Below are 25,099 nucleotides of genomic sequence, written 5' to 3'. Positions count from 1 at the left end.
ACCAAGAGATGGCAGTGGTCCAGTCAAAGGAAAAGGAGGGAAGACCAAAGGCAACATCATGGCATCAGTGTTATGGGACGCTCAAGGCATTTTGCATGTTGACTTTCTGAAGAGCCAAACATCTGCTTATTAGGAGAGTGTTTTGCGAAACTTAGACAAAGCTTTGGTAGAAACATGCTGGGAAAGTCTCACTCGAGTCCTTTTTGACCACATCAATGCTCTGCTCATTCCTCTCATCAAACAAGGGCCATTTTGTCAGTTTCAATGGGCAATCCTTAGGAATTCACCTTCCAGGCTGGTTTCGTTCCTTCCAACTTCTTTTAGTTTCCTCATGAGAGAAAGTCTCCTTGCCTTGCTTGGAAAGATGAGAGAAAGTCTCGTTGCCTTGCTTGGAAAGATGAGAGATGAGATCCTCCTCTTGTCTCCCAGGACAGAATGGTCAGACTTGAGTTTCCTTTCTCCTCACTCTTGTCTTCCTTGAGGGAGCTGCTGTGCCAGACAGAACTGCTCCCGTGTCTAGACACTGGTAGACTCGTTGAAGATCCGCACAGGCAATCCTCCGTGGGGTCAAAGTGGAAGGACTTATTTCTTTAGGGCTCAGTAGTCCGCATCCTGACGCGCACCTTCAGCAGGCCAGGGTGGGGAAAAGGAGGGTGAAAGGGGGTGGCTCAGAGCCCGCTTCTTCAGCTTGGGGGTATCCTGGGAGGAACCGTTGTCCAGTGAGCAGCTCTTCGTCTCCACCAAATTCCCTAGGGGGAAATTTCTGGCAGCCCTTCTTGTTCAGCAGCTTATTGGGGCCAGGTGGACCTCGGCTAGTCACCAGCCAGTAGGCTTTTCTCCATTTCAGTTAGTTTTGCAAGTTGCCTAGGTGACTATTGACCTCATTATCCAGAACAGCAAAGGGACGAGGGGTGAGAAGAGTGGCCGTCTGGGTTTGCAGCATATTGCTGCCTTATAGGAGTTGTGCAGTCATCGGGTGTGTGGAACTCCACCTGGCTGATCGGTGGGAACGCCTCCACAAACTCGCTAAATTCAGTAGCTTTTGCCTTCCAAGATTCATTTGCCCAATGTAGAATGCTTTAAACGAACGAGCATGAAGAGTGCTGGGCCGGAAAGTGACGATACGGATGGTAGGGGCTCCTCGGAGTAGAGGAGTAGAGTTTTACTATGATAACTAGGAGGCAAATAACAAGGAGCTGAACGTGATGCATAATAAACGAAGCACACACTCACGAAGCTCCATACCAACTACATTCAAATGGTAATCATGATATTTGGAAATACAACTTAATGGGAAATCATTAAGTAATCTCATCCAACTTTCTTTAGTGGGTGGCAGGGCTATGGAGGGGAAACAGCAATGGTTCTGGTACCTCCTTAACTTTCTTCCATTAAATTCACCCAACAAGCCTCCAGAGAAGATATTACTGCTTTGATATTACAAAGGGAAAGACAGGTATGGCATCTCTAAAGAGCACAATGTTCTAGGACTGGGATGACTTGAAATCCACACACACACATTTCTGAGACAATTTTGCCATAAGGTACCTTACACCTTACTGTAAACTTATTTTACAATAAGTCTTGAACATCATTCCAAGTTACCATTTGGAAGAGTTTCCTCCATTTGGTTTTGTTCTAGCTGCATAGTATTCTTCTGTAAGGATGAACGTACTCTGATTTAGTTAGCCAGCCTCTTACTGATGTACAATTAAGTCGTTTTTAAATCTTTCACTCTTGAAAATCTTGTTTCTCACACATAAATATTTGTATCCAATAAATAGTTGAAGGAGAATTGTTGGAGTTCGAGACCAGCCTGGCCAACATGGTGAAAACCCATCTCTCCTAGAAACACAAAATTGGCCGCACATGATGGGACATGCCTTTAATCTCAGCTGAGGCAGGAGAATCACTTCAGCCTGGGAGGCAGAGGTTGTGGTGAGCCGAAATCATGCCACTGCACTCCAGCCTGGGGAACACGAGCGAAACCATATCCCCCCCAAACAACAATAATAAATGTATATCTATCTATCTATCTATATATATAGGTACATATATCCAATAGAATCCTATTCAGCCTTGAAAAAGAAAGAAATCTTATCGTTAGCAACATGAATGAGCCTAGAGGATGTTCTACTGTGTGAAATAAAGCAAAGGCCAGACACAGTGGCTCAGGCCTGTAATCCCAGGACTTTGGGAGGAGAAGGGAGGAGGAAGAGTTGAGCCCAGGAGTTGGAGATCAACCATCTCTACAAAAAATACAAAAATTAGCCAGGTGTGGTGTTGGACGCCTGTAGTCCTAGCTACTCAGGAGGCTGAAGTGGGAGGATCTCTTGACCCCGGGAGGTGGAGGCCGTGGTGAGCCGTGTTTGTGTCACTGTACTCCAGCCTTGGTGACAGACTCCGACACTGTCTGAAAAAATACATCAATACATCATAAAGTTTTAAAAAGCAAACACAGAAATACAAATACTGCACGATCTCACTTCTATGTGCAATGTAAAAAAGTGGAACTCAGAGTCGTAGAGAGCAGAACGCTGCTTACCCGAGGCAGGGGCCGGGGAGGGATTGGGAGATGTTAGTCTAATGATACAAAATTTCAGATACGAATAGTTCTAGAGATATGTTGAACAGCACGGCAACTACAGTGGGTAACTATGGACTGTATACTTGAAATGTGCTATCAGAGTAGATTTGAAACATGTTCTCATCACCATAAAATCAGTATGTGAGGAAACGAATGTGTTAATTAGCTTGATTTTTGTGTCATTCCACAATGTATGCATATGTGAAACTTCATGTTGTACACCATAAATATATATCATTTTTATTTGTCAATTTAAAATGACAATTTAAATAAATTATAAAAATAAAATGAAATAACGTACACTGCAAAAGACTTTTATCTATTAAATCTCCAGAGAAGAACTCTAAGTTATAGAGGAAAGTAAAATTCCAGGAACGGTGAAATCCATCAGAAATGCCCTTCTTCAGCGCTTTCTGAAATTTGTCTGACACACTGGAAATCCAGTTCTTCACTAAGTCAGTGTTCTGGAAGTGTTAGTGTGTGTGTATATACGTGTGCGTGGGCTCACATACACAAATTAAATGAATGGAAATGTAAGCATCCAGATTATCAGTTTAATTTAGTTATCTATACATACACACACACACACACACACTCACACACCGAAAACATTGACAAAATCAGCCATTCCACCAAAACTAGCTGCTTAGTGTCTCATCTCTCATTGAAGATTCCAAATAGAAACGTGGATTTAAAGAGGCATGGCGGTTCATTCTCTCTTGGAGCCCTGTTGGAAGTTGACTGACTGATTCAGACATTGTGTTTGCTCTTGCTTCCCTGGTTCTTTGAATTGGGACGTGAGGGTGTCCATTTTAGATCTTTCCTGCTTTCTCTTGTGGGCATTTAATGCTATGTTTCCCTCTACACACTGCTTTCAATGTATCCCAGAGATTCTGGTATGTTGTGTCTTTGTTCTCATTGGTTTCAAAGAACATCTTTATTCTGTCTTCATTTCGCTATGTACCCAGTAGTCACTCAGGAGCAGATTGCTCCGTTTCCGTGTAGTTGAGCGGTTTTGAGTGAGTTTCTTCATCCTGAGGTCCAGTTTGACTGCCCTGTGGTCTGAGAGACGGTTGGTTGTAATTTCTGTTCTTTTGCATTTGCGGAGGAGTGCTTTCCTTCCAACTATGTGGTCAGTTTTGGAATAAGTGTGATGTGGTGCTGAGAAGAATGTATATTCTGTTGATTTGGGGTGGAGAGTTAATGTAGATGTCTATTCGGTCTGCTTGGTGCAGAGCTAAGTTCAGTTCCTGGATATCCTTTTCAACTTTCTGTCTCGTTGATCTGTTTCATGTTGACGGTGGGGTGTTAAAATCTCCCATTGCTATTGTGTGGGTGTCTAATTATCTTCTGATGACACTTGAAAGATCAAGAAGTAGAAGCGCAAAAAAGTTATGCGTCCAATATGACAAAGCTAGTAAGTGGTGGAATTGGAATGGGAACCCAGATGTCTAACTCCAGAGCCTAAGGGCTTGAGCCACCTCACAGTGGTGCCTCTAGAGAAAACCAGGTAAGCGCGCATTCAAAAGCAAAGGACTTTCAGTTGTTTTTAGCTTTTTTTTTATTTTTAATTTTTAACTTCATACAGACATTTATTCTGCGCCTGCCCCGGGGGCGGGGGAAAAATCGGGTGGGGGAGGGGAGGTTCAGACAGCCCCACAGAAGGGGAAGAGGCCCAAGAACGAAGACGATCAGGAGGCTGGTGGGCCTGGGGGCTGGCCTTGTTGCCAGAGGCCGGGGAAGTCCAGGTGGGCTGGGGGAGGCTAGTGGTGGAAGGCCAGAGGTCTGGGAGGGGCAGAGGGATGGGCACAGGCGCCAGGGGTGGCGGCAGGGTCTCCGGGGACTGGGAGTGGCGGCTGGGGCCTCGGGGAGCCCATTGGTGGAAGGACAGAGGTCTGGGAGGGGCAGAGGGATGGGGACAGGGACGACGGCCCGCGGCAGGGACTCCGGGGGACTGGGAGTCCGGGGTCGGGGTTAGTCTTGGCTTTTGGCCCTCTCCTGCCGCCGGCTGCTCCAGTTTCTTTCGCTTTGCGGCGAGGTGGACAGGGCTAGCTCTCGGGATCGATGGCAGTTTGGGAAGAGGCCTGGGGCTCAGGACAGGCCAGGGCGGCGGGAGAGGCGGACCGGTGGCGTGGCTGGATCTGGGCGCGCTGTCGAACCTTCCACATCGCCAGCTGCAGGCAGGCGTTTGCGTCCTCGCTGGAGTTGTGGCCGTCCTGGCTGTCCTGGATGATCTGTCCCAGGTAGTCGGCCGCGAGATTCCTGAGGGAACGCTTGTAGGGGAAACCCAGGTAGTGCGGGAAGAGCACGGCCGTGTCCACCACGGTGCTGTGGATCAGCTTGAGGGCCAGCAGATCGCTCTCCAGGCTGTGCCCGATGAGGATGGTTTGGGCGCTGAAAAAGCTCAGCAGGATGGCTTGGACTTCGGGCAACGTGACGCTCGTCTTGGCGACGTCGGCCTCGGTCACTCCGGAAAACCTGGTGTTGTAGTCCACGATCTCGTTGTCGGGCTTGACGAAGGTGTCGTACACCACTTGCATGTCGGCGTCCACCACGGTGACGCGGGTCAGCTCCAGGCCATGCGTGGTGTAGCACATCTCACAGTCCAAGGCGTAGATTCCTGGATAAGCGTCTGTGGAAAACTCTTTCTTGAAGGTCTTCACGAAGCCATGGAGGCTCTCCTTGCGGCCGTCCCGCACGTGCTGCTTTGCCACCTGGCAGCCCACTGAGCCAGGAGCAGCTGCACAGCAGGTGTACTGGCGAACCCGGCCTGCAGCCACTTGGCTGGAGCGGACCCGCCCCCAGTGATAATAACACAACTGGTCGCGTAGACAGCGGCCCGAGGAGGACACCAGGTAGTCGGTGCCACAACGGCAGCAGACCCTGCAGGAGGAGTCGCCGGGCCCCTTCCCCTGGCCAGTGAAGAGGACGGCGCCTCCGGGCCGCTCGGGGTGCGGGAAGGGGTAGCCGTTCTCCTTGAGCTGGTCCTGGGTGAGCAGGAACTCCTGGAGGCGGCTGTACAGGGCGGCCCTGCTGAGGCCCGGCATGGAGCTGGGGGTCAGGCCCTTCAGTCTCTTGAGGGTGTTCAGGACCACATTCAGGTACATGTTCTTGTTGGGGCTGCAGTCGTAGGCCACCTTCTCCTCGTTCAGCGCCTTCTCCTCGGCCTCCTGCTTGGAGGCGCAGAACTTGAGACACTCTTTGGTGAACAGTTGGAGATAGCCTCGGCGGATGACGGTGGGGACTTGGCAGCGAGACCTTCGGAGGATAATGGGTTTCTTCCAAGTCGGTAAGGATGGACGACGGACGATTCGCTTAGAGCTGAGTGTGGTGGAGGTCTTGCATGCCCTCCCCCGTCTGTTGCGACCAGTCTTCCGTGGCTGTGTGCCGACCCTGGAGCCATTGGAGCGTTGGCTGCTGCCGGCCACCCGGGTTCTCTTGGCATCGGTGCGACCTGCGACCAAGCAGGGGCTGGGAAAGTGGGCGATCCTCTTCCTCTCCCTGGGGGCTGAGATGCGGACTCCACAGGGCCTCTCTGTCAGCCTTGGGGCGGCTGGCAAGCAGCAGGCCGACCCCCTCTGCGCGGGGAAGTACCAGGCCTCCGTCGCCATCTTGGGCCACGCTGGGGGCACCGCCGGACCCCTATTCTGGGGCTCCGCCCGGATGTCCACGAGTGCTGAGGCCTGGTTGTGCATCTGGGGCCCGCAGAGCCCGAACCTCTGGGCAGGCTGATGAGAGGGCAGTGGGAATTCTGGAGCCTCGAGGGCCGCCTCCTCGGCCACCTTCTTGGCTTCTGGGTATGCAGGAGGGAACCAGCAGGGAGCTGTGGCTCGCAACATCTTGCTGCCTTCGGGAACACCGACCTGGCTCTGCTCCACTCCCAAATGGCGGCTTGCCTCGTGGGGCGCCTCCTCGGCCACCTTCTTAGCTTCTGGGTATGCAGGTGGGAACCAGCAGGGAGCTGTGGCTCGCAACATCTTGCTGCCTTCGGGAGCACCGGCCTGGCTCTGCTCCTCTCCCAACTGGCGGCTTGCCTCGAGGGCCGCCTCCTCGGCCACCTTCTTGGCTTCTGGGCATGCAGGTGGGAACCAGCAGGGAGCTGTGGCTCGCAACATCTTGCTGCCTTCGGGAACACCGACCTGGCTCTGCTCCTCTCCCAAATGGCGGCTTGCCTCGTGGGCCGCCTCCTCGGCCACCTTCTTAGCTTCTGGGTATGCAGGTGGGAACCAGCAGGGAGCTGTGGCTCGCAACATCTTGCTGCCTTCGGGAGCACCAGCCTGGCTCTGCTCCTCTCCCAACTGGCGGCTTCAATGAGTGGCGCGGCCGCCCCGCCTCACCTTTATACAGGCACAGGGCAGAGTGGGTGGGACTTCCCCTTCATTGGATTGGTGCTTCAGTCTAGTCACACTGAACCTCATCTTCCACGAGACTTCAGCTTGGGAATTCCTCAGGGGGTCCGCCCATGGAATCAACTGGAATTCCCGGTTGCCAACCTTGGAGCTAGGTTCCTTTTCTTAAGTTAATTGACTGTCCCTGCACAGCAGTCCTATAATAGCGAGTGGAATTGGGCTACCTAGGATTAAATTAAGGTTCAGGGAGGTTGGTCAGCTTGCTGGGCCCACACAGCAACCCATGGAGCCAGGACTGGGCCAGCAGTCTGCTGCATGCTGGAGGGCATGCCTCTCTCTGGGGTTGCCTTTCCCTGCTCTGTGCACTCCTCCACTGTGGGCAAACTGAAGACAGGAAGTGGACCGCATCCACTTCTCTCCCAGGATTTGGGCAATATTCAGTACAGGGGGTCTTCCGAAAGTTCATAGAAAATGTACATGGTGAGAAATCTATGCATGGATTTCAATTCGTTTTCACTAAAATAAACATGTACTAACTTCTTACAACCTTTCTGAACTGGATCTCATTGGAGGCACTAAGAAGGATGAGACATCCACTGAAAAGGCCTCCTATCAGTGCAACTTGAATTCCGCTAAAATTGCAGCAAGAGCAAACATCCAATTGACGGTGAAGCTTGGGTGGAAGAATGAAGAAATCATTGATGTTTGAAGAAAAGCTTCTAAGGACACTAGCCCAAAGAAATCAACTCTTTACGGAGGTATGGCTTGTTTCAAGAAGAGATGAGAAGATGTGGAAGATGAATCCTGCAGTGGCTGTGAAAACCATTGTGCCCAGATCAGCTGCAGTGACGACGAGAGCTATCAGTGGAAATTTTCAACCGGAGGGATCACGATCCTGGGGCACCTGTTTGACAAATTGTAACCGGAATTTGGAACATGGCTTCGCCAATATGATCCTGAAGACAAAGCGTCATCAAAGTGATGGCTACCAAGAGATGGCAGTGGTCCAGTCAAAGGAAAAGGAGGGCAGACCAAAGGCAACATCATGGCATCAGTGTTATGGGACGCTCAAGGCATTTTGCATGTTGACTTTCTGAAGAGCCAAACATCTGCTTATTAGGAGAGTGTTTTGCGAAACTTAGACAAAGCTTTGGTAGAAACATGCTGGGAAAGTCTCACTCGAGTCCTTTTTGACCACATCAATGCTCTGCTCATTCCTCTCATCAAACAAGGGCCATTTTGTCAGTTTCAATGGGCAATCCTTAGGAATTCACCTTCCAGGCTGGTTTCGTTCCTTCCAACTTCTTTTTGTTTCCTCATGAGAGAAAGTCTCCTTGCCTTGCTTGGAAAGATGAGAGAAAGTCTCGTTGCCTTGCTTGGAAAGATGAGAGATGAGATCCTCCTCTTGTCTCCCAGGACAGAATGGTCAGACTTGAGTTTCCTTTCTCCTCACTCTTGTCTTCCTTGAGGGAGCTGCTGTGCCAGACAGAACTGCTCCCGTGTCTAGACACTGGTAGACTCGTTGAAGATCCGCACAGGCAATCCTCCGTGGGGTCAAAGTGGAAGGACTTATTTCTTTAGGGCACAGTAGTCCGCATCCTGACGCGCACCTTCAGCAGGCCAGGGTGGGGAAAAGGAGGGTGAAAGGGGGTGGCTCAGAGCCCGCTTCTTCAGCTTGGGGGTATCCTGGGAGGAACCGTTGTCCAGTGAGCAGCTCTTCGTCTCCACCAAATTCCCTAGGGGGAAATTTCTGGCAGCCCTTCTTGTTCAGCAGCTTATTGGGGCCAGGTGGACCTCGGCTAGTCACCAGCCGGTAGGCTTTTCTCCATTTCAGTTAGTTTTGCAAGTTGCCTAGGTGACTATTGACCTCATTATCCAGAACAGCAAAGGGACGAGGGGTGAGAAGAGTGGCCGTCTGGGTTTGCAGCATATTGCTGCCTTATAGGAGTTGTGCAGTCATCGGGTGTGTGGAACTCCACCTGGCTGATTGGTGGGAACGCCTCCACAAACTCGCTAAATTCAGTAGCTTTTGCCTTCCAAGATTCATTTGCCCAATGTAGAATGCTTTAAACGAACGAGCATGAAGAGTGCTGGGCCGGAAAGTGACGATACGGATGGTAGGGGCTCCTCGGAGTAGAGGAGTAGAGTTTTACTATGATAACTAGGAGGCAAATAACAAGGAGCTGAACGTGATGCATAATAAACGAAGCACACACTCACGAAGCTCCATACCAACTACATTCAAATGGTAATCATGATATTTGGAAATACAACTTAATGGGAAATCGTTAAGTAATCTCATCCAACTTTCTTTAGTGGGTGGCAGGGCTATGGAGGGGAAACAGCAATGGTTCTGGTACCTCCTTAACTTTCTTCCATTAAATTCACCCAACAAGCCTCCAGAGAAGATATTACTGCTTTGATATTACAAAGGGAAAGACAGGTATGGCATCTCTAAAGAGCACAATGTTCTAGGACTGGGATGACTTGAAATCCACACACACACATTTCTGAGACAATTTTGCCATAAGGTACCTTACACCTTACTGTAAACTTATTTTACAATAAGTCTTGAACATCATTCCAAGTTACCATTTGGAAGAGTTTCCTCCATTTGGTTTTGTTCTAGCTGCATAGTATTCTTCTGTAAGGATGAACGTACTCTGATTTAGTTAGCCAGCCTCTTACTGATGTACAATTAAGTCGTTTTTAAATCTTTCACTCTTGAAAATCTTGTTTCTCACACATAAATATTTGTATCCAATAAATAGTTGAAGGAGAATTGTTGGAGTTCGAGACCAGCCTGGCCAACATGGTGAAAACCCATCTCTCCTAGAAACACAAAATTGGCCGCACATGATGGGACATGCCTTTAATCTCAGCTGAGGCAGGAGAATCACTTCAGCCTGGGAGGCAGAGGTTGTGGTGAGCCGAAATCTTGCCACTGCACTCCAGCCTGGGGAACACGAGCGAAACCATATCCCCCCCAAAACAATAATAATAAATGTATATCTATCTATCTATCTATATATATAGGTACATATATCCAATAGAATCCTATTCAGCCTTGAAAAAGAAAGAAATCTTATCGTTAGCAACATGAATGAGCCTAGAGGATGTTCTACTGTGTGAAATAAAGCAAAGGCCAGACACAGTGGCTCAGGCCTGTAATCCCAGGACTTTGGGAGGAGAAGGGAGGAGGAAGAGTTGAGCCCAGGAGTTGGAGATCAACCATCTCTACAAAAAATACAAAAATTAGCCAGGTGTGGTGTTGGACGCCTGTAGTCCTAGCTACTCAGGAGGCTGAAGTGGGAGGATCTCTTGACCCCGGGAGGTGGAGGCCGTGGTGAGCCGTGTTTGTGTCACTGTACTCCAGCCTTGGTGACAGACTCCGACACTGTCTGAAAAAATACATCAATACATCATAAAGTTTTAAAAAGCAAACACAGAAATACAAATACTGCACGATCTCACTTCTATGTGCAATGTAAAAAAGTGGAACTCAGAGTCGTAGAGAGCAGAACGCTGCTTACCCGAGGCAGGGGCCGGGGAGGGATTGGGAGATGTTAGTCTAATGATACAAAATTTCAGATACGAATAGTTCTAGAGATATGTTGAACAGCACGGCAACTACAGTGGGTAACTATGGACTGTATACTTGAAATGTGCTATCAGAGTAGATTTGAAACATGTTCTCATCACCATAAAATCAGTATGTGAGGAAACGAATGTGTTAATTAGCTTGATTTTTGTGTCATTCCACAATGTATGCATATGTGAAACTTCATGTTGTACACCATAAATATATATCATTTTTATTTGTCAATTTAAAATGACAATTTAAATAAATTATAAAAATAAAATGAAATAACGTACACTGCAAAAGACTTTTATCTATTAAATCTCCAGAGAAGAACTCTAAGTTATAGAGGAAAGTAAAATTCCAGGAACGGTGAAATCCATCAGAAATGCCCTTCTTCAGCGCTTTCTGAAATTTGTCTGACACACTGGAAATCCAGTTCTTCACTAAGTCAGTGTTCTGGAAGTGTTAGTGTGTGTGTATATACGTGTGCGTGGGCTCACATACACAAATTAAATGAATGGAAATGTAAGCATCCAGATTATCAGTTTAATTTAGTTATCTATACATACACACACACACACACACTCACACACCGAAAACATTGACAAAATCAGCCATTCCACCAAAACTAGCTGCTTAGTGTCTCATCTCTCATTGAAGATTCCAAATAGAAACGTGGATTTAAAGAGGCATGGCGGTTCATTCTCTCTTGGAGCCCTGTTGGAAGTTGACTGACTGATTCAGACATTGTGTTTGCTCTTGCTTCCCTGGTTCTTTGAATTGGGACGTGAGGGTGTCCATTTTAGATCTTTCCTGCTTTCTCTTGTGGGCATTTAATGCTATGTTTCCCTCTACACACTGCTTTCAATGTATCCCAGAGATTCTGGTATGTTGTGTCTTTGTTCTCATTGGTTTCAAAGAACATCTTTATTCTGTCTTCATTTCGCTATGTACCCAGTAGTCACTCAGGAGCAGATTGCTCCGTTTCCGTGTAGTTGAGCGGTTTTGAGTGAGTTTCTTCATCCTGAGGTCCAGTTTGACTGCCCTGTGGTCTGAGAGACGGTTGGTTGTAATTTCTGTTCTTTTGCATTTGCGGAGGAGTGCTTTCCTTCCAACTATGTGGTCAGTTTTGGAATAAGTGTGATGTGGTGCTGAGAAGAATGTATATTCTGTTGATTTGGGGTGGAGAGTTAATGTAGATGTCTATTCGGTCTGCTTGGTGCAGAGCTAAGTTCAGTTCCTGGATATCCTTTTCAACTTTCTGTCTCGTTGATCTGTTTCATGTTGACGGTGGGGTGTTAAAATCTCCCATTGCTATTGTGTGGGTGTCTAATTATCTTCTGATGACACTTGAAAGATCAAGAAGTAGAAGCGCAAAAAAGTTATGCGTCCAATATGACAAAGCTAGTAAGTGGTGGAATTGGAATGGGAACCCAGATGTCTAACTCCAGAGCCTAAGGGCTTGAGCCACCTCACAGTGGTGCCTCTAGAGAAAACCAGGTAAGCGCGCATTCAAAAGCAAAGGACTTTCAGTTGTTTTTAGCTTTTTTTTTATTTTTAATTTTTAACTTCATACAGACATTTATTCTGCGCCTGCCCCGGGGGCGGGGGAAAAATCGGGTGGGGGAGGGGAGGTTCAGACAGCCCCACAGAAGGGGAAGAGGCCCAAGAACGAAGACGATCAGGAGGCTGGTGGGCCTGGGGGCTGGCCTTGTTGCCAGAGGCCGGGGAAGTCCAGGTGGGCTGGGGGAGGCTAGTGGTGGAAGGCCAGAGGTCTGGGAGGGGCAGAGGGATGGGCACAGGCGCCAGGGGTGGCGGCAGGGTCTCCGGGGACTGGGAGTGGCGGCTGGGGCCTCGGGGAGCCCATTGGTGGAAGGACAGAGGTCTGGGAGGGGCAGAGGGATGGGGACAGGGACGACGGCCCGCGGCAGGGACTCCGGGGGACTGGGAGTCCGGGGTCGGGGTTAGTCTTGGCTTTTGGCCCTCTCCTGCCGCCGGCTGCTCCAGTTTCTTTCGCTTTGCGGCGAGGTGGACAGGGCTAGCTCTCGGGATCGATGGCAGTTTGGGAAGAGGCCTGGGGCTCAGGACAGGCCAGGGCGGCGGGAGAGGCGGACCGGTGGCGTGGCTGGATCTGGGCGCGCTGTCAAACCTTCCACATCGCCAGCTGCAGGCAGGCGTTTGCGTCCTCGCTGGAGTTGTGGCCGTCCTGGCTGTCCTGGATGATCTGTCCCAGGTAGTCGGCCGCGAGATTCCTGAGGGAACGCTTGTAGGGGAAACCCAGGTAGTGCGGGAAGAGCACGGCCGTGTCCACCACGGTGCTGTGGATCAGCTTGAGGGCCAGCAGATCGCTCTCCAGGCTGTGCCCGATGAGGATGGTTTGGGCGCTGAAAAAGCTCAGCAGGATGGCTTGGACTTCGGGCAACGTGACGCTCGTCTTGGCGACGTCGGCCTCGGTCACTCCGGAAAACCTGGTGTTGTAGTCCACGATCTCGTTGTCGGGCTTGACGAAGGTGTCGTACACCACTTGCATGTCGGCGTCCACCACGGTGACGCGGGTCAGCTCCAGGCCATGCGTGGTGTAGCACATCTCACAGTCCAAGGCGTAGATTCCTGGATAAGCGTCTGTGGAAAACTCTTTCTTGAAGGTCTTCACGAAGCCATGGAGGCTCTCCTTGCGGCCGTCCCGCACGTGCTGCTTTGCCACCTGGCAGCCCACTGAGCCAGGAGCAGCTGCACAGCAGGTGTACTGGCGAACCCGGCCTGCAGCCACTTGGCTGGAGCGGACCCGCCCCCAGTGATAATAACACAACTGGTCGCGTAGACAGCGGCCCGAGGAGGACACCAGGTAGTCGGTGCCACAACGGCAGCAGACCCTGCAGGAGGAGTCGCCGGGCCCCTTCCCCTGGCCAGTGAAGAGGACGGCGCCTCCGGGCCGCTCGGGGTGCGGGAAGGGGTAGCCGTTCTCCTTGAGCTGGTCCTGGGTGAGCAGGAACTCCTGGAGGCGGCTGTACAGGGCGGCCCTGCTGAGGCCCGGCATGGAGCTGGGGGTCAGGCCCTTCAGTCTCTTGAGGGTGTTCAGGACCACATTCAGGTACATGTTCTTGTTGGGGCTGCAGTCGTAGGCCACCTTCTCCTCGTTCAGCGCCTTCTCCTCGGCCTCCTGCTTGGAGGCGCAGAACTTGAGACACTCTTTGGTGAACAGTTGGAGATAGCCTCGGCGGATGACGGTGGGGACTTGGCAGCGAGACCTTCGGAGGATAATGGGTTTCTTCCAAGTCGGTAAGGATGGACGACGGACGATTCGCTTAGAGCTGAGTGTGGTGGAGGTCTTGCATGCCCTCCCCCGTCTGTTGCGACCAGTCTTCCGTGGCTGTGTGCCGACCCTGGAGCCATTGGAGCGTTGGCTGCTGCCGGCCACCCGGGTTCTCTTGGCATCGGTGCGACCTGCGACCAAGCAGGGGCTGGGAAAGTGGGCGATCCTCTTCCTCTCCCTGGGGGCTGAGATGCGGACTCCACAGGGCCTCTCTGTCAGCCTTGGGGCGGCTGGCAAGCAGCAGGCCGACCCCCTCTGCGCGGGGAAGTACCACGCCTCCGTCGCCATCTTGGGCCACGCTGGGGGCACCGCCGGACCCCTATTCTGGGGCTCCGCCCGGATGTCCACGAGTGCTGAGGCCTGGTTGTGCATCTGGGGCCCGCAGAGCCCGAAGCTCTGGGCAGGCTGATGAGAGGGCAGTGGGAATTCTGGAGCCTCGAGGGCCGCCTCCTCGGCCACCTTCTTGGCTTCTGGGTATGCAGGAGGGAACCAGCAGGGAGCTGTGGCTCGCAACATCTTGCTGCCTTCGGGAACACCGACCTGGCTCTGCTCCACTCCCAAATGGCGGCTTGCCTCGTGGGGCGCCTCCTCGGCCACCTTCTTAGCTTCTGGGTATGCAGGTGGGAACCAGCAGGGAGCTGTGGCTCGCAACATCTTGCTGCCTTCGGGAGCACCGGCCTGGCTCTGCTCCTCTCCCAACTGGCGGCTTGCCTCGAGGGCCGCCTCCTCGGCCACCTTCTTGGCTTCTGGGCATGCAGGTGGGAACCAGCAGGGAGCTGTGGCTCGCAACATCTTGCTGCCTTCGGGAACACCGACCTGGCTCTGCTCCTCTCCCAAATGGCGGCTTGCCTCGTGGGCCGCCTCCTCGGCCACCTTCTTAGCTTCTGGGTATGCAGGTGGGAACCAGCAGGGAGCTGTGGCTCGCAACATCTTGCTGCCTTCGGGAGCACCGGCCTGGCTCTGCTCCTCTCCCAACTGGCGGCTTCAATGAGTGGCGCGGCCGCCCCGCCTCACCTTTATACAGGCACAGGGCAGAGTGGGTGGGACTTCCCCTTCATTGGATTGGTGCTTCAGTCTAGTCACACTGAACCTCATCTTCCACGAGACTTCAGCTTGGGAATTCCTCAGGGGGTCCGCCCATGGAATCAACTGGAATTCCCGGTTGCCAACCTTGGAGCTAGGTTCCTTTTCTTAAGTTAATTGACTGTCCCTGCACAGCAGTCCTATAATAGCGAGTGGAATTGGGCTACCTAGGATTAAATTAAGGTTCAGGGAGGTTGGTCAGCTTGCTGGGCCCACACAGCAACCCATGGAGCCAGGACTGGGCCAGCAGTCTGCTGCATGCTGGAGGGCATGCCTCTCTCTGGGGTTGCCTTTCCCTGCTCTGTGCACTCCTCCACTGTGGGCAAACTGAAGACAGGAAGTGGACCGCATCCACTTCTCTCCCAGGATTTGGGCAATATTCAGTACAGGGGGTCTTCCGAAAGTTCATAGAAAATGTACATGGTGAGAAATCTATGCATGGATTTCAATTCGTTTTCACTAAAATAAACATGTACTAACTTCTTACAACCTTTCTGAACTGGATCTCATTGGAGGCACTAAGAAGGATGAGACATCCACTGAAAAGGCCTCCTATCAGTGCAACTTGAATTCCGCTAAAATTGCAGCAAGAGCAAACATCCAATTGACGGTGAAGCTTGGGTGGAAGAATGAAGAAATCATTGATGTTTGAAGAAAAGCTTCTAAGGACACTAGCCCAAAGAAATCAACTCTTTACGGAGGTATGGCTTGTTTCAAGAAGAGATGAGAAGATGTGGAAGATGAATCCTGCAGTGGCTGTGAAAACCATTGTGCCCAGATCAGCTGCAGTGACGACGAGAGCTATCAGTGGAAATTTTCAACAGGAGGGATCACGATCCTGGCGCACCTGTTTGACAAATTGTAACCGGAATTTGGAACATGGCTTCGCCAATATGATCCTGAAGACAAAGCGTCATCAAAGCGATGGCTACCAAGAGATGGCAGTGGTCCAGTGAAAGGAAAAGGAGGGAAGACCAAAGGCAACATCATGGCATCAGTGTTATGGGACGCTCAAGGCATTTTGCATGTTGACTTTCTGAAGAGCCAAACATCTGCTTATTAGGAGAGTGTTTTGCGAAACTTAGACAAAGCTTTGGTAGAAACATGCTGGGAAAGTCTCACTCGAGTCCTTTTTGACCACATCAATGCTCTGCTCATTCCTCTCATCAAACAAGGGCCATTTTGTCAGTTTCAATGGGCAATCCTTAGGAATTCACCTTCCAGGCTGGTTTCGTTCCTTCCAACTTCTTTTAGTTTCCTCATGAGAGAAAGTCTCCTTGCCTTGCTTGGAAAGATGAGAGAAAGTCTCGTTGCCTTGCTTGGAAAGATGAGAGATGAGATCCTCCTCTTGTCTCCCAGGACAGAATGGTCAGACTTGAGTTTCCTTTCTCCTCACTCTTGTCTTCCTTGAGGGAGCTGCTGTGCCAGACAGAACTGCTCCCGTGTCTAGACACTGGTAGACTCGTTGAAGATCCGCACAGGCAATCCTCCGTGGGGTCAAAGTGGAAGGACTTATTTCTTTAGGGCTCAGTAGTCCGCATCCTGACGCGCACCTTCAGCAGGCCAGGGTGGGGAAAAGGAGGGTGAAAGGGGGTGGCTCAGAGCCCGCTTCTTCAGCTTGGGGGTATCCTGGGAGGAACCGTTGTCCAGTGAGCAGCTCTTCGTCTCCACCAAATTCCCTAGGGGGAAATTTCTGGCAGCCCTTCTTGTTCAGCAGCTTATTGGGGCCAGGTGGACCTCGGCTAGTCACCAGCCAGTAGGCTTTTCTCCATTTCAGTTAGTTTTGCAAGTTGCCTAGGTGACTATTGACCTCATTATCCAGAACAGCAAAGGGACGAGGGGTGAGAAGAGTGGCCGTCTGGGTTTGCAGCATATTGCTGCCTTATAGGAGTTGTGCAGTCATCGGGTGTGTGGAACTCCACCTGGCTGATCGGTGGGAACGCCTCCACAAACTCGCTAAATTCAGTAGCTTTTGCCTTCCAAGATTCATTTGCCCAATGTAGAATGCTTTAAACGAACGAGCATGAAGAGTGCTGGGCCGGAAAGTGACGATACGGATGGTAGGGGCTCCTCGGAGTAGAGGAGTAGAGTTTTACTATGATAACTAGGAGGCAAATAACAAGGAGCTGAACGTGATGCATAATAAACGAAGCACACACTCACGAAGCTCCATACCAACTACATTCAAATGGTAATCATGATATTTGGAAATACAACTTAATGGGAAATCATTAAGTAATCTCATCCAACTTTCTTTAGTGGGTGGCAGGGCTATGGAGGGGAAACAGCAATGGTTCTGGTACCTCCTTAACTTTCTTCCATTAAATTCACCCAACAAGCCTCCAGAGAAGATATTACTGCTTTGATATTACAAAGGGAAAGACAGGTATGGCATCTCTAAAGAGCACAATGTTCTAGGACTGGGATGACTTGAAATCCACACACACACATTTCTGAGACAATTTTGCCATAAGGTACCTTACACCTTACTGTAAACTTATTTTACAATAAGTCTTGAACATCATTCCAAGTTACCATTTGGAAGAGTTTCCTCCATTTGGTTTTGTTCTAGCTGCATAGTATTCTTCTGTAAGGATGAACGTACTCTGATTTAGTTAGCCAGCCTCTTACTGATGTACAATTAAGTCGTTTTTAAATCTTTCACTCTTGAAAATCTTGTTTCTCACACATAAATATTTGTATCCAATAAATAGTTGAAGGAGAATTGTTGGAGTTCGAGACCAGCCTGGCCAACATGGTGAAAACCCATCTCTCCTAGAAACACAAAATTGGCCGCACATGATGGGACATGCCTTTAATCTCAGCTGAGGCAGGAGAATCACTTCAGCCTGGGAGGCAGAGGTTGTGGTGAGCCGAAATCATGCCACTGCACTCCAGCCTGGGGAACACGAGCGAAACCATATCACCCCCAAACAATAATAATAAATGTATATCTATCTATCTATCTATATATATAGGTACATATATCCAATAGAATCCTATTCAACCTTGAAAAAGAAAGAAATCTTATGGTTAGCAACATGAATGAGCCTAGAGGATGCTCTACTGTGTGAAATAAAGCAAAGGCCAGACACAGTGGCTCAGGCCTGTAATCCCAGGACTTTGGGAGGAGAAGGGAGGAGGAAGAGTTGAGCCCAGGATTTGGAGATCAACCATCTCTACAAAAAATACAAAAATTAGCCAGGTGTGGTGTTGGACGCCTGTAGTCCTAGCTACTCAGGAGGCTGAAGTGGGAGGATCTCTTGACCCCGGGAGGTGGAGGCCGTGGTGAGCCGTGTTTGTGTCACTGTACTCCAGCCTTGGTGACAGACTCCGACACTGTCTGAAAAAATACATCAATACATCATAAAGTTTTAAAAAGCAAACACAGAAATACAAATACTGCACGATCTCACTTCTATGTGCAATGTAAAAAAGTGGAACTCAGAGTCGTAGAGAGCAGAACGCTGCTTACCCGAGGCAGGGGCCGGGGAGGGATTGGGAGATGTTAGTCTAATGATACAAAATTTCAGATACGAATAGTTCTAGAGATATGTTGAACAGCACGGCAACGACAGTGGGTAACTATGGACTGTATACTTGAAATGTGCTATCAGAGTAGATTTGAAACATGTTCTCATCACCATAAAATCAGTATGTGAGGAAACGAATGTGTTAATTAGCTTGATTTTTGTGTCATTCCACAATGTATGCATATGTGAAACTTCATGTTGTACACCATAAATATATATCATTTTTATTTGTCAATTTAAAATGACAATTTAAATAAATTATAAAAATAAAATGAAATAACGTACACTGCAAAAGACTTTTATCTATTAAATCTCCAGAGAAGAACTCTAAGTTATAAAGGAAAGTAAAATTCCAGGAACGGTGAAATCCATCAGAAATGCCCTTCTTCAGCGCTTTCTGAAATTTGTCTGACACACTGGAAATCCAGTTCTTCACTAAGTCAGTGTTCTGGAAGTGTTAGTGTGTGTGTATATACGTGTGCGTGGGCTCACATACACAAATTAAATGAATGGAAATGTAAGCATCCAGATTATCAGTTTAATTTAGTTATCTATACATACACACACACACACACACTCACACACCGAAAACATTGACAAAATCAGCCATTCCACCAAAACTAGCTGCTTAGTGTCTCATCTCTCATTGAAGATTCCAAATAGAAACGTGGATTTAAAGAGGCATGGCGGTTCATTCTCTCTTGGAGCCCTGTTGGAAGTTGACTGACTGATTCAGACATTGTGTTTGCTCTTGCTTCCCTGGTTCTTTGAATTGGGACGTGAGGGTGTCCATTTTAGATCTTTCCTGCTTTCTCTTGTGGGCATTTAATGCTATGTTTCCCTCTACACACTGCTTTCAATGTATCCCAGAGATTCTGGTATGTTGTGTCTTTGTTCTCATTGGTTTCAAAGAACATCTTTATTCTGTCTTCATTTCGCTATGTACCCAGTAGTCACTCAGGAGCAGATTGCTCCGTTTCCGTGTAGTTGAGCGGTTTTGAGTGAGTTTCTTCATCCTGAGGTCCAGTTTGACTGCCCTGTGGTCTGAGAGACGGTTGGTTGTAATTTCTGTTCTTTTGCATTTGCGGAGGAGTGCTTTCCTTCCAACTATGTGGTCAGTTTTGGAATAAGTGTGATGTGGTGCTGAGAAGAATGTATATTCTGTTGATTTGGGGTGGAGAGTTAATGTAGATGTCTATTCGGTCTGCTTGGTGCAGAGCTAAGTTCAGTTCCTGGATATCCTTTTCAACTTTCTGTCTCGTTGATCTGTTTCATGTTGACGGTGGGGTGTTAAAATCTCCCATTGCTATTGTGTGGGTGTCTAATTATCTTCTGATGACACTTGAAAGATCAAGAAGTAGAAGCGCAAAAAAGTTATGCGTCCAATATGACAAAGCTAGTAAGTGGTGGAATTGGAATGGGAACCCAGATGTCTAACTCCAGAGCCTAAGGGCTTGAGCCACCTCACAGTGGTGCCTCTAGAGAAAACCAGGTAAGCGCGCATTCAAAAGCAAAGGACTTTCAGTTGTTTTTAGCTTTTTTTTTATTTTTAATTTTTAACTTCATACAGACATTTATTCTGCGCCTGCCCCGGGGGCGGGGGAAAAATCGGGTGGGGGAGGGGAGGTTCAGACAGCCCCACAGAAGGGGAAGAGGCCCAAGAACGAAGACGATCAGGAGGCTGGTGGGCCTGGGGGCTGGCCTTGTTGCCAGAGGCCGGGGAAGTCCAGGTGGGCTGGGGGACGCTAGTGGTGGAAGGCCAGAGGTCTGGGAGGGGCAGAGGGATGGGCACAGGCGCCAGGGGTGGCGGCAGGGTCTCCGGGGACTGGGAGTGGCGGCTGGGGCCTCGGGGAGCCCATTGGTGGAAGGACAGAGGTCTGGGAGGGGCAGAGGGATGGGGACAGGGACGACGGCCCGCGGCAGGGACTCCGGGGGACTGGGAGTCCGGGGTCGGGGTTAGTCTTGGCTTTTGGCCCTCTCCTGCCGCCGGCTGCTCCAGTTTCTTTCGCTTTGCGGCGAGGTGGACAGGGCTAGCTCTCGGGATCGATGGCAGTTTGGGAAGAGGCCTGGGGCTCAGGACAGGCCAGGGCGGCGGGAGAGGCGGACCGGTGGCGTGGCTGGATCTGGGCGCGCTGTCGAACCTTCCACATCGCCAGCTGCAGGCAGGCGTTTGCGTCCTCGCTGGAGTTGTGGCCGTCCTGGCTGTCCTGGATGATCTGTCCCAGGTAGTCGGCCGCGAGATTCCTGAGGGAACGCTTGTAGGGGAAACCCAGGTAGTGCGGGAAGAGCACGGCCGTGTCCACCACGGTGCTGTGGATCAGCTTGAGGGCCAGCAGATCGCTCTCCAGGCTGTGCCCGATGAGGATGGTTTGGGCGCTGAAAAAGCTCAGCAGGATGGCTTGGACTTCGGGCAACGTGACGCTCGTCTTGGCGACGTCGGCCTCGGTCACTCCGGAAAACCTGGTGTTGTAGTCCACGATCTCGTTGTCGGGCTTGACGAAGGTGTCGTACACCACTTGCATGTCGGCGTCCACCACGGTGACGCGGGTCAGCTCCAGGCCATGCGTGGTGTAGCACATCTCACAGTCCAAGGCGTAGATTCCTGGATAAGCGTCTGTGGAAAACTCTTTCTTGAAGGTCTTCACGAAGCCATGGAGGCTCTCCTTGCGGCCGTCCCGCACGTGCTGCTTTGCCACCTGGCAGCCCACTGAGCCAGGAGCAGCTGCACAGCAGGTGTACTGGCGAACCCGGCCTGCAGCCACTTGGCTGGAGCGGACCCGCCCCCAGTGATAATAACACAACTGGTCGCGTAGACAGCGGCCCGAGGAGGACACCAGGTAGTCGGTGCCACAACGGCAGCAGACCCTGCAGGAGGAGTCGCCGGGCCCCTTCCCCTGGCCAGTGAAGAGGACGGCGCCTCCGGGCCGCTCGGGGTGCGGGAAGGGGTAGCCGTTCTCCTTGAGCTGGTCCTGGGTGAGCAGGAACTCCTGGAGGCGGCTGTACAGGGCGGCCCTGCTGAGGCCCGGCATGGAGCTGGGGGTCAGGCCCTTCAGTCTCTTGAGGGTGTTCAGGACCACATTCAGGTACATGTTCTTGTTGGGGCTGCAGTCGTAGGCCACCTTCTCCTCGTTCAGCGCCTTCTCCTCGGCCTCCTGCTTGGAGGCGCAGAACTTGAGACACTCTTTGGTGAACAGTTGGAGATAGCCTCGGCGGATGACGGTGGGGACTTGGCAGCGAGACCTTCGGAGGATAATGGGTTTCTTCCAAGTCGGTAAGGATGGACGACGGACGATTCGCTTAGAGCTGAGTGTGGTGGAGGTCTTGCATGCCCTCCCCCGTCTGTTGCGACCAGTCTTCCGTGGCTGTGTGCCGACCCTGGAGCCATTGGAGCGTTGGCTGCTGCCGGCCACCCGGGTTCTCTTGGCATCGGTGCGACCTGCGACCAAGCAGGGGCTGGGAAAGTGGGCGATCCTCTTCCTCTCCCTGGGGGCTGAGATGCGGACTCCACAGGGCCTCTCTGTCAGCCTTGGGGCGGCTGGCAAGCAGCAGGCCGACCCCCTCTGCGCGGGGAAGTACCAGGCCTCCGTCGCCATCTTGGGCCACGCTGGGGGCACCGCCGGACCCCTATTCTGGGGCTCCGCCCGGATGTCCACGAGTGCTGAGGCCTGGTTGTGCATCTGGGGCACGCAGAGCCCGAAGCTCTGGGCAGGCTGATGAGAGGGCAGTGGGAATTCTGGAGCCTCGAGGGCCGCCTCCTCGGCCACCTTCTTGGCTTCTGGGCATGCAGGTGGGAACCAGCAGGGAGCTGTGGCTCGCAACATCTTGCTGCCTTCGGGAACACCGACCTGGCTCTGCTCCTCTCCCAAATGGCGGCTTGCCTCGTGGGCCGCCTCCTCGGCCACCTTCTTAGCTTCTGGGTATGCAGGTGGGAACCAGCAGGGAGCTGTGGCTCGCAACATCTTGCTGCCTTCGGGAGCACCAGCCTGGCTCTGCTCCTCTCCCAACTGGCGGCTTCAATGAGTGGCGCGGCCGCCCCGCCTCACCTTTATACAGGCACAGGGCAGAGTGGGTGGGACTTCCCCTTCATTGGATTGGTGCTTCAGTCTAGTCACACTGAACCTCATCTTCCACGAGACTTCAGCTTGGGAATTCCTCAGGGGGTCCGCCCATGGAATCAACTGGAATTCCCGGTTGCCAACCTTGGAGCTAGGTTCCTTTTCTTAAGTTAATTGACTGTCCCTGCACAGCAGTCCTATAATAGCGAGTGGAATTGGGCTACCTAGGATTAAATTAAGGTTCAGGGAGGTTGGTCAGCTTGCTGGGCCCACACAGCAACCCATGGAGCCAGGACTGGGCCAGCAGTCTGCTGCATGCTGGAGGGCATGCCTCTCTCTGGGGTTGCCTTTCCCTGCTCTGTGCACTCCTCCACTGTGGGCAAACTGAAGACAGGAAGTGGACCGCATCCACTTCTCTCCCAGGATTTGGGCAATATTCAGTACAGGGGGTCTTCCGAAAGTTCATAGAAAATGTACATGGTGAGAAATCTATGCATGGATTTCAATTCGTTTTCACTAAAATAAACATGTACTAACTTCTTACAACCTTTCTGAACTGGATCTCATTGGAGGCACTAAGAAGGATGAGACATCCACTGAAAAGGCCTCCTATCAGTGCAACTTGAATTCCGCTAAAATTGCAGCAAGAGCAAACATCCAATTGACGGTGAAGCTTGGGTGGAAGAATGAAGAAATCATTGATGTTTGAAGAAAAGCTTCTAAGGACACTAGCCCAAAGAAATCAACTCTTTACGGAGGTATGGCTTGTTTCAAGAAGAGATGAGAAGATGTGGAAGATGAATCCTGCAGTGGCTGTGAAAACCATTGTGCCCAGATCAGCTGCAGTGACGACGAGAGCTATCAGTGGAAATTTTCAACAGGAGGGATAACGATCCTGCGGCACCTGTTTGACAAATTGTAACCGGAATTTGGAACATGGCTTCGCCAATATGATCCTGAAGACAAAGCGTCATCAAAGCGATGGCTACCAAGAGATGGCAGTGGTCCAGTCAAAGGAAAAGGAGGGAAGACCAAAGGCAACATCATGGCATCAGTGTTATGGGACGCTCAAGGCATTTTGCATGTTGACTTTCTGAAGAGCCAAACATCTGCTTATTAGGAGAGTGTTTTGCGAAACTTAGACAAAGCTTTGGTAGAAACATGCTGGGAAAGTCTCACTCGAGTCCTTTTTGACCACATCAATGCTCTGCTCATTCCTCTCATCAAACAAGGGCCATTTTGTCAGTTTCAATGGGCAATCCTTAGGAATTCACCTTCCAGGCTGGTTTCGTTCCTTCCAACTTCTTTTAGTTTCCTCATGAGAGAAAGTCTCCTTGCCTTGCTTGGAAAGATGAGAGAAAGTCTCGTTGCCTTGCTTGGAAAGATGAGAGATGAGATCCTCCTCTTGTCTCCCAGGACAGAATGGTCAGACTTGAGTTTCCTTTCTCCTCACTCTTGTCTTCCTTGAGGGAGCTGCTGTGCCAGACAGAACTGCTCCCGTGTCTAGACACTGGTAGACTCGTTGAAGATCCGCACAGGCAATCCTCCGTGGGGTCAAAGTGGAAGGACTTATTTCTTTAGGGCTCAGTAGTCCGCATCCTGACGCGCACCTTCAGCAGGCCAGGGTGGGGAAAAGGAGGGTGAAAGGGGGTGGCTCAGAGCCCGCTTCTTCAGCTTGGGGGTATCCTGGGAGGAACCGTTGTCCAGTGAGCAGCTCTTCGTCTCCACCAAATTCCCTAGGGGGAAATTTCTGGCAGCCCTTCTTGTTCAGCAGCTTATTGGGGCCAGGTGGACCTCGGCTAGTCACCAGCCAGTAGGCTTTTCTCCATTTCAGTTAGTTTTGCAAGTTGCCTAGGTGACTATTGACCTCATTATCCAGAACAGCAAAGGGACGAGGGGTGAGAAGAGTGGCCGTCTGGGTTTGCAGCATATTGCTGCCTTATAGGAGTTGTGCAGTCATCGGGTGTGTGGAACTCCACCTGGCTGATCGGTGGGAACGCCTCCACAAACTCGCTAAATTCAGTAGCTTTTGCCTTCCAAGATTCATTTGCCCAATGTAGAATGCTTTAAACGAACGAGCATGAAGAGTGCTGGGCCGGAAAGTGACGATACGGATGGTAGGGGCTCCTCGGAGTAGAGGAGTAGAGTTTTACTATGATAACTAGGAGGCAAATAACAAGGAGCTGAACGTGATGCATAATAAACGAAGCACACACTCACGAAGCTCCATACCAACTACATTCAAATGGTAATCATGATATTTGGAAATACAACTTAATGGGAAATCATTAAGTAATCTCATCCAACTTTCTTTAGTGGGTGGCAGGGCTATGGAGGGGAAACAGCAATGGTTCTGGTACCTCCTTAACTTTCTTCCATTAAATTCACCCAACAAGCCTCCAGAGAAGATATTACTGCTTTGATATTACAAAGGGAAAGACAGGTATGGCATCTCTAAAGAGCACAATGTTCTAGGACTGGGATGACTTGAAATCCACACACACACATTTCTGAGACAATTTTGCCATAAGGTACCTTACACCTTACTGTAAACTTATTTTACAATAAGTCTTGAACATCATTCCAAGTTACCATT

The sequence above is a fragment of the Pongo abelii genome, chromosome 7 (assembly GCF_028885655.2).
Source record: "Pongo abelii isolate AG06213 chromosome 7, NHGRI_mPonAbe1-v2.0_pri, whole genome shotgun sequence".
In the NCBI taxonomy this organism is placed as follows: Eukaryota; Metazoa; Chordata; class Mammalia; order Primates; family Hominidae; genus Pongo; species Pongo abelii.
This window is presented reverse-complemented; position numbering follows the sequence as displayed.